The sequence below is a fragment of the Dipteris shenzhenensis genome, chromosome 7 (genome assembly GCF_047967505.1).
Source record: "Dipteris shenzhenensis isolate YYH24624 ecotype China chromosome 7, Dip_SZ_1.0, whole genome shotgun sequence".
NCBI classification, from domain to species: domain Eukaryota; kingdom Viridiplantae; phylum Streptophyta; class Polypodiopsida; order Gleicheniales; family Dipteridaceae; genus Dipteris; species Dipteris shenzhenensis.
In genome coordinates this window covers 29,889,821-29,899,750 of record NC_141602.1, presented here as the reverse complement: position 1 = coordinate 29,899,750, position 9,930 = coordinate 29,889,821, and positions in this window count along the sequence as shown.

The following is a 9,930-nucleotide window of genomic DNA, read 5'->3' as shown; positions in this document are numbered from 1 at the left end:
TGAGGTGTAGGTGAAGGTGCTTGAGGGGCTGGCACAGTACCATAATTGGGTGGCCTTTGGGGTGGATTATAGAAAGTTGTAGGCCAAGCAGGTATCGTGTTTGCTAGTCCTATCCTGATAGGACTTGGAGCTGGCACACATGGTGGGCTTGAGTGTATTGGCCGCATCGGTATGGTCCTAGGAATAGGCATTGTTACATTAGGCACCGGTCGCCATGGTGCAGCCATAGGGAAGAGTGCCCTCGGGGGCTCCTACCCAAGTTGAGTATAGATTGGGACGAGGGGCCATCATGTGTGGAAAGGTATTTTCCCCATAGCCCATCTGCTCATTTCCTTGCCCTTCAAGTTTTGGTGGCCAAAACCTGGGTACCCAAGGATCAGAGGTTCTAGAAAAGGATGGTTCACCCTCATAGACTTGAACATGAGGCTCTATAGGTTCACAGTCGAGGCAGGCGTGGGCTTACTTTGAGCATTATCCGATGCAAAAGTTAGCAAAGAATCTTGCTGCACTTCAGATACTCTAGTTTGCCTAGTGAAAGGGTTGAATAAGTTAGATAACCCAAATCGTCCCATAAAATTAGAGAATTACTCCCTTAGTTGTAAGGGTGTGGGGGATTGGGGCCTGATCAAGCTGGAGCTTGGTGGCTCTAGGATTTGTGCTCTCTCTCTCTCTTTTTGGTGTCGAAGCTCATTGAGTATTCCGAACTTGAACTATTTCCTTGTAAGGGGCCTATGTATAGAGAGATCTTTGAACTGAGATTCCGAACGAGTAGTTCCTTGGCCTGATATCAAGTTGTTGGAGGCACTATCTTCTGGTTCTAGCTTAGCTCCTAGGATTTTTCCAAATCTTAATAGCATGTAGGTCGCTCAGGGTAGGTGCTCTCCAAGTGGGTCTGCCTGTAGAGTTTCCACTCCCTCTCTACTAGTTAGCCTTTTCACCCGACATGTGCATCGACTTAGTATCCCGGCGTCTGCTAGGATGTTAACTCAATGTGCACTAGGATGTTAACCCAAGTTGTCAACCCAGTACACGTGGGGTTGTTAAGGTTATGTATCCACCAGGTTAGTAACCCGACATTGATGGGGTTAAGGTTGACCCCTATTTTGACCAAGATTTGATCATTAATTGTGCCAGTTGTCAGAGATTTTGTCAGATATCATGTTGTTAGTCAGTGTCAGATGTGATGTTAATGTGTCAAAAGGCTAACCCAACAAAGTCAATGCTATCCCCACATGGTCAACTCTAATCCGATGGAGTCAATGCTATCCCAACAGGAATCATCTTGCCATGTGTTGGGTTATTATCTCGGCATGTTCATTGCGTCAAATTAACCCGATGCTTCTCTCTAGAAACTCTCTGGCCGACGGAATTTTTGAGATTCTCCGACTTTCCTTAAGCCTTTGTGTAGCATTTAGAGTGTGTCAGGACTGGTTTTCTAACTAACCCACCAACTAAACAACAAGATGCAACAAAAAGAAATAAAAAATAGTTAAAAACAAGCAAGTTTGGACCAAAATGAAAGGTTTTCTTCCCAAGATGGACTATTTGTCATTGCCAAGATCTTGAAACTTCAACCCAATCATCACCATTTAGCTTTTCCAATGGGATGGGACTTCATCCAAGGTTTAGCAATGATTTAGATCACTCTTCCCTACATTTTGAGACCTCCAATGCACACAAAACTACAAAAACTACCAAAAAAGAGTTCAATCTTCTTCCTCTTCCTTTTCACTCTCTTTCCTTCCCTTTTCCTGTCATCTACCCGGAGCTCACCACCTATCATCTACGCACAGCTTTTCTGCACTGATCTAGATTTGCGACCACGGCTCTGATGTTGCCTTGGTGGTTCTTAGAGTTATTTAACTTGGCTACTCCTAATTAAACCAAAGAAAATGTATCAACCTTAATTGGTTGAGGTCCCCTTTCATGCCGATATGGCCCTTGAGGGTCCCTTTTAAGGTCATGGGGCATATAGAGATGCCACATATCCAATGGCATGCCACGTATGTATATCCTTGTGCAACCACTATGTTGATTCTTGAAACCAATAAAAATGTATTTCCTAAACCTCAATCAAGATAGCAATGTGTTGGAGAGATTATCTCTTTTGGTGGAACGTGTTTTCACCTTTGGTTTGAATGAAAATATAGATTCAACCGTAGCTTGACCTTCATAATTATCCTCATGTGAAGTATTTTCCCTCTCCATAAATATACCGCCTTTTGCTTATTCCATAATGTTTCTTGCGCTTTCCAAAACACACGGGTCTGTTTTTATGATAGGAGAATCCATGCATCTAGACGTTTATTTTTCCCATGCCTCTTTGCATCACTCCCCCTCTTGCAATGCTTGTTATCATCAATTGTTGTGTTTGTAGTTCTATGGCTAATTTCCAGCCAGGCAATAATCTCTATGCACACTATTTGGAAGGTGCAAGAGACATCATGGGATATGACAAGTGGGGCATATTATGGAGAAGGAGAAGACTTCACAAAAGGATAATTATCAAGATCAAACTATGGCCAACTCTCCAAATTCATTCAAACTGAAGGTAAAAACTACTCTCCAAAATCAGTAATCTCTCAACTACATTGCTAGCTTGATCATGAAATTGTCTCTTTCTTCTATCATTCATAAATACGACTAGGCAGACAAGTTATGTTCTTATAGGATATGGTGGATAAGTTAATCCTAAACCAAGGAAAATGTATTCCCTTCACACTAGAACTAGCTCAAAGATTAACTAAACTACTTCAACTATACTTGGAAAGACAACAATTTCAACCACCGGGCTGGTCATCAACTATTTCAGTTGCGAAATATATTTTTGTTTGTAATTTCTATAATTAAGTAATAATGAAGCTCAGTTTAGGACAATAACATTAACCAGCTAGATTATATATTGCTATTAAAACCAACGGGCTAGTTTTGGACGATTAGAATCCAAGCCAGTCTTAGAAATAAACTGTAAAACTAATTTAACTACTAGTAAATAACCCAAACATTAAATAAACTAATTTAGCTACTCATAAATTAAACTAATTTAACTACTTGGAAAATAGCACCACCGGGTTGGTTATCAATTGTTGCCACCATGCTAGCATTCAATAGGCAGGAAATGGAGACTTATAAGAATGATGAAGTGGAGAGCGAAATGATGGTGTGGTAAGGATTAAGTGGCATCCCTCAAAGCTTGACTAGGATTAAGTGTGATGACTTAATGTTGCTACTTTTTAGCCCCTGGGCTCCTATAGCCACCTGGCCTGCACCATCTAATCAACAAACTTTGCAACTCTCTTGAGCCACCGCAATGATTGGAGTCCCAATGGTGCCATCCTGATCATCATGAGCCATCTTAATAAGCCACCTTAAATTAATCAAAATCCAAGCCAGCGTGGTGACTGGAGGCCCAATGGTGCCACCCAAATAATCACGAGCCATCTTAATAAGCCACCTTAAATTAATCAAAATACGAGCCAGCGTGGTGACCGGAGGCTACCATCCAAATAATCATGAACCAACCTTAAATTAACCAAAATCCAAGCCAGCGCAATGATTGGAGGCCTAGTGGTGCCCTCCAAATAATAACGAGCAATCTTCAATCAATCAAAATTCAAGCCATCAATTAATCACATGCTTGACCTCTCGGTCAAAGGGGGGGGTTGTGCTTTCCCCTCATCAAATGAAGTGCAATGTTTGAAAAAAATTCTTATGATGCCCCTATTGAAGTGATCAGGCAGCTAATTGTTGGCAATTTGATCAATAACTAGAAGGATGACAAGCTTGTCGAGGTGGCTTGGTGGGTACTGGCTATTTAAGTGCCATGTAGCCTCATTGAATTCACATTGCTCCACCCTCATCTCCACCACCTCTGTTGACTTCACGCTAGTCTACCATTGTTTCTATGAACCTCGTTGACCTTACACATCTCCACCCTCGTCTCCTGCTACATCGTCTCCCACCGTCATCTCCACCAACTTTATCGACTTCACACTACTCTACCCTCATCTCTACCACCTTCATCAACTTCACACAGCTCCCACCCTCCTCCTGCTCGACCCTTGTCTCCACCCTCTGGCTATGTCCCACTTTCAGTTGATTATGTTCTTATTCAGGCAATGGCAGTTCTCTCTCATGATCGTAGAGTGGCTGAGATGCTTATGGACCTTAGTTGGAAGGGCATCTACTTAATTAAGTCCACCTAAGAATTGCATTCAAGTCCTACAATGATGATGTTTATTTTTGGATTCTATATGGGCCACATAGCTAGGTTGACCAGGCCATGGAAATGATGTTGTAGGGGTTTTTGCAATGTCATGCGCAACTAGAACGAGATGAGGGTCATTTTCAGAAAAGTTGGGTAGCTCACCAACTGATCAAAGTGTCAAGTAAGTACCTAGCTCACCAGCTGAGCTAAGCTTTCTTGTGTCAACAAAACATCTAGCTCAATAGTTGAGCTAAGATTTCTTGTGTCAACAAAACATCTAGCTCACCAGCTGAGCTAAGCTTTTCTATACATGTTGATCTTTTTGTGTATAAGCTGAGCTTTCTTTGTAATAGGAATTTTGATTTTAAGTTCTTTAGGGGGACATATAAGCTAGCCTTTCTTTATAATAGGAAATTTAATTTAAGTTCTTTAGGGGGACATATTAACTTGAGCTTTCTTGTATTGACACCATAGCAATGGAAATTCAATCAATTAGATCCCTCCCCTCCTTCATGAATCAATGAGGTTTTCTGTGGAAATCCAAAGTGCTACCATTTAAAGAGCATTTACTAATGTCTTTGCCAGTAGCATTTACAAACCCTCTCAAGCCCCCTCTATCCAAACTGTAGAACAAAAGGTGCCACATGGCCAAGTACACTGGGTGCGGTTCACAAACTGCCCCATAACTGCATAGCCTGCTCAACACCCCAAATGGGCACCTAGGGATATGAGGAGGTCTCCATTCAAGGCCTTATATGCAAGGCCACCACTAGTGCACATAGGATTATGGGATTTCTCCCTTGTAGCAGATGTGTCATGCCGTGCCAAGAGCTCTTCATAACCCATGATCCACACAAGCCACAAGGGGGCACCCAAGGGGGTTAGCCCATTTCCAACACCCCTTGTGGGCTAGGGCTAAGCACCTTCAAAGGTAGGCTTGACCAAACCAAAGGCCAGCCCAACCACCAACTAGGGGGACACCACAAACCACACGAGGTTCAGCAAACCAAAGGTGCCCCAAAGTGCACAAACGTGTCACCACCAGATAAAGTTGCTGGTGCAAGCAGTTGTAATTGTTGTACTAAGAATTGTGCCACAAATCACGATCCTCCATGGTGAGGTTGCACTGAATGTGGCCACACATGGATCATGACACCTCCATGAGCAGGTACAGTCTGTTGTCCAACAGTCTACTCGGGCTGCCACCTCCCGCAACATACTGAACGTTAGACCACAGTAGAAGCCAAAAAACTGCCACGTGTTTGCCATGTGACAATTGCACAGTCCACAGGTTCCTGGTCTGATACCATGTAGAAACTTCAAAAGGCGCCACGTGGCCAAGTATGTCGGGTGCTGGTCCCAAACCGCCCCATAGCCACGTAGCCTCCTCAACATGCACAAATTGCACATTTTCAAATTCTTTCATTCTAGGGTGAATCTAGATGCCAATATCACTAACTATCAATGTTTTAAGACCCTCATGCACTAGTCCCACTAGTCTAGATTCCATTTTTTCAATTAGTTTTGGTTTTCAACAAAACATGAAAAAGTTATGGAGCATGCCCTCAAATGGGTGTGCATAATTTTAGCACAACATTGGAGGCCCCTTATACCACATCTAATGTTCTCAATTACGTGTGTCCTTTGGTTAAGGAGAAGCTCACATAGTGTAGTTTTGAATGATTACTTGGTTGCATGTATGTGTAGAACAAAATTTTGATGTTTTTTTAAAACTTGTTATATCCTATACTTTTCAACGTGCATGCTTTGCATGCAACATAGCACTTGTAATGCTATTACGGTCTCATTTCAAATATTTATTCCATATGTTTTTTATCTCATGTTCAAGATTGGAGTGTGTACCACAACTTGAAATAGAGTTTGTCGAATTTCCATTGAGCAATGCATAAGTTATGTGTTAGCCATGAACCTCACCCAAAATGCCTTCACCTAAGCAAACAGCGACCCTCTTGCTACAGGAAAGATGATGACCCTAGATCTTTTGGAGGAAGGGATTGGTTTGAGTATGTAGGATCAGACGATATCAATGAGTTTCTACTCTGTATCTCTTTTAGCATGAGCCTTGCCATTTAACATAGTAGCCATATTCCAATCACTAGCTAGAAGGACAATTGCTAGAATTGGCAAAGGCAGGTGGCCATTCAACATAAAATTCAGAGTAAGTGCATGATTGGACAAAATAATTCATGAAGGAGGCACCATATTTGGCTCAAGAATATGCCATTATTGGAACATAATGTGTATTTTTTGACTACCAATACAAAACCACTTTTCAGCCCAAAAGAGAAAACTCAAACTTGTTGGAGAATGATCCTCATTGGTTCATGATTGAGTTGCATGGTTAATTGATCATGGGGTTCTGATGAAACACGTGGCTAGGACTGAGGGCTCCTATTGGACCATGCAATGAATCCATGCTAATTGGTTGAGTAGTGCATACACAAGTACGTGGCATCTTGGCATGAAGCTGACTGGCATCATATTCATGTGGAGATTCTGGTTGCATCCATTCGAGGCAATTATCTTCAAGCATATATGCAAGGTCGTGATCTACATTCGGTCTTTTTGTCCATGAGAGTCGGTGTAAGGAGCTTTGCTGGCTCTTAGTTATGCTCTAGAGCTATTGCTTGAGGTCTTTTCACTGTGTCATGTCCATGTACATGCAACAACAACCTTGGTATAGATGTGCTGCCTTTAGTTGTTCTTGTAGAGTCTAGTATAGTCGATTTTCCTCGACACAAAGTTCCATAATAGATTCAACTGTCTCTATTTCCATGTATTGCAATTGATATTGTTATTTCATGCTTTATTTTATGTGAGTATAGTATAAGACAAAAGCCAACAAGTGGTATCAGAGCGGGATTAATTGAATCTTGCGATCTATGAGTGTTCTGAGATTTCAAGCTTTGCATGCATGTCAAAAATGTTCGCCTCAAGACTTGAAGGACATTTACTTGTGTTTCCAAAGAACCTGAGAAGATCGAGAAGCAGATCATGTTTGAGGAGAAGATTTGCACTGACCGTATTAGTAGAGGCATGTTTTCAAGAGCAATTGGGTATCATTTCGTATGTCTATGGATCGAGTGAAGAAAACAAAGTCTAAGGCAATGCTAATCAAGTTTAATGGCCAAAATTTTGTGAGATGGCAACTATCTATGAGATTGTGGTTCATGCAAAAAGGCTTGTGGGGTATTGTGTCTGGGACAGAGAAAAAATCGACTATCGGAGAGGTTGAGAAACGAGCGTGGAGAAAAGATAGTGATAAATCCTTCGGAATGATGGGTCGAGCCCTTGGTGAAGATTATTTTCATCATCTTGAAGTCACTAAGTCAGCTACTGCTACTAACTGGACAATTCGTTGTTTGGAGTGAAGATGCGCCATTCTAAGGCGAATTTGAAACAACAATTGTATGATCTATGCATGGATGACAATGTGAACCTGGCCACCTTCCTCAATCGCATGCCGTCGTTGCTAAAACAACTTCAAGATCTTGGTTCGAAATTGAGGATGAAGACTAACTTACTGAAGAGTCTACCCTCCAAATACTTCGAGACACCACGTATACTTCAGTTGGATGATGAAGCAGATTTTATAGATTGTGTGGGCTTGCTAATGGTAGAAGAAAAGGGGAGAAGAGAATACTTTTAGTGGAGATACTAGTATCATATGCTATGAAAGATAGACAGACTTCGATAAGAGATAAACGTGCATGCTACTACTGTGGTACACTAGGACATATTGAGAGATTTTGTGTCAAGAAGCAGAAGGACAAGGAGATTAAAAAAGAGAAGACCAAGGCTAGTATGGTTGAGGGATCAACGTCAGAAGAAGTGGCTGGACTGGTATCCGATGATTTGCCCGATCAAGATTGGGCATTCTGGGTTTGTGTTTTTTGGTGGTTTGTTTGGCTATGATGCCAAACACCGAGCTACGCTGCTTGGGAAAACTATCATGTTTGGGCATTGTTGAGCTCCGATGCTCATTTTTGTGAAGTTTTTTTGTTGACTCCCTATTCGGATCAAGGGAGGTGTTGGAGAATGATCCTCAATGGTTCGTGATTGAGTTGCATGGTTAATTGATCATGGGTTTCTGATGAAACATGTGGTTGGACCGAGGGCTCCTATTGGACCATGCAATGGATCCATGCTGATTGGTTGAGTAGTGCATACACAAGTATGTGGCATCTTGGCATGAAGCTGATTGGAGTCATATTCACGTGGAGATCCTGGTTGCATTCATTCGAGGCGGTCATCTTCAAGCATATATGCAAGGTCGTGATCTACAATCGGTCTTTTTGTCCATCTGAGTTGGTGTAAGGAGCTTTGGCGGCTCTTAGTTATGCTCTAGAGGTGTTGCTAGGTCTTTTCACAATGTCATGTCCATGTACAAGCAGCAACAAGCTTGGTATAGATGAGCTGCCTTTAGTTGTTCTTGAGAGTCTTTAGTGTAGTCGATTGTCCTCGACACAGAGTCGCCATAGTAGATTCACTTGTCTCTATTTCCGTGTATTGCAGTTGATATTGTTCTTTCATGCTTTATTTTATGTGAGTATAGTATAAGACAAAAGCCAACAAACCTCACAATGCTTTCATACTCCTCTTAGACATTGAAAGTTAAGCCTTGCTCTAGAAAAATTACCTGATTTAAGAACTTTTATATTGAAATATGCATGGCAGTTAAGAATCAAGATTGATGGAATCTATTAAGAGCATAGAAGTCACATTTTTGACAAATAACATGCAAGATAGTGTTAAAACCTAATGCAAACTTGGTACTCCTACCATGCTTGGACATGAGAGCTACTCAAGAGCTCAATTATCAATGCTTGTAGGCCACATTTATTATAGTATAAATTGTTGTAGGCTTACAATCTATTAAATTTTTTGCACTTTCTATCCTAATTAGGCTCACACTATTGTTGCTTGGGAGTTTCTTGTGGACCACACAATTCTTGATTGCAACTGTGTGTTGCTTTCTCTTGAGAATTACTTCTACAAAAAAAAAGAGACTACTGGCTTTATCAATAGAGAGGTCATGGCCATACATGTGCTTCTCGTTTACTAAAGGTGCCCGCTGCTCTCAAGACAATTACTCACATGTAAATTGTAGGATTCTTAGAGAATTGCAAGGCCTTTGTGTTGGGATGTTACCCTCATGGGGGGGCTTGTTCTAAGGTAATGTTCTTTGGTGTATTTTGATTGGGTGATGTAGGTGGGAGGTCTTGGTTGGATTCATCCATCCGAGAGCAGCTTACGTGATTGGACGTCCATACGGCTAGCCAATACATGGCAGACACTTGGCAATTGATAGTAGCAAGGCCTTTGAGGCCTTTCGAGGTAGTTTGTGGTTTCTACAAGTTAACAATGATGATCTTGGTTGTCTCTCTTTGACCAATTCGAGAGCCTGTGAATGTGCAGATTCTATGAGAGTCACCCACATATATCTTTCTTGTTAGTAGAAGTTGTACGAGAGTAGCTACTCATAGGGTCTATAGTAGAGTCGATATCTATCTTGTAAACTTGCAAAAAGGCTAGATAGCATGAGTAGGTGGTCTTGAGTCTTTGTCATGATTTTGAGTCGGGTCTATATTGCTGTTATTGTAGAAGATGACTGGGCTTTCTAGTACTCTTATAGTGCATGATTTGTTTCCCTTGTCTTGAATCTTAGGGTTCTTATGGTGCTTAGTGAATTGCACTTGTCT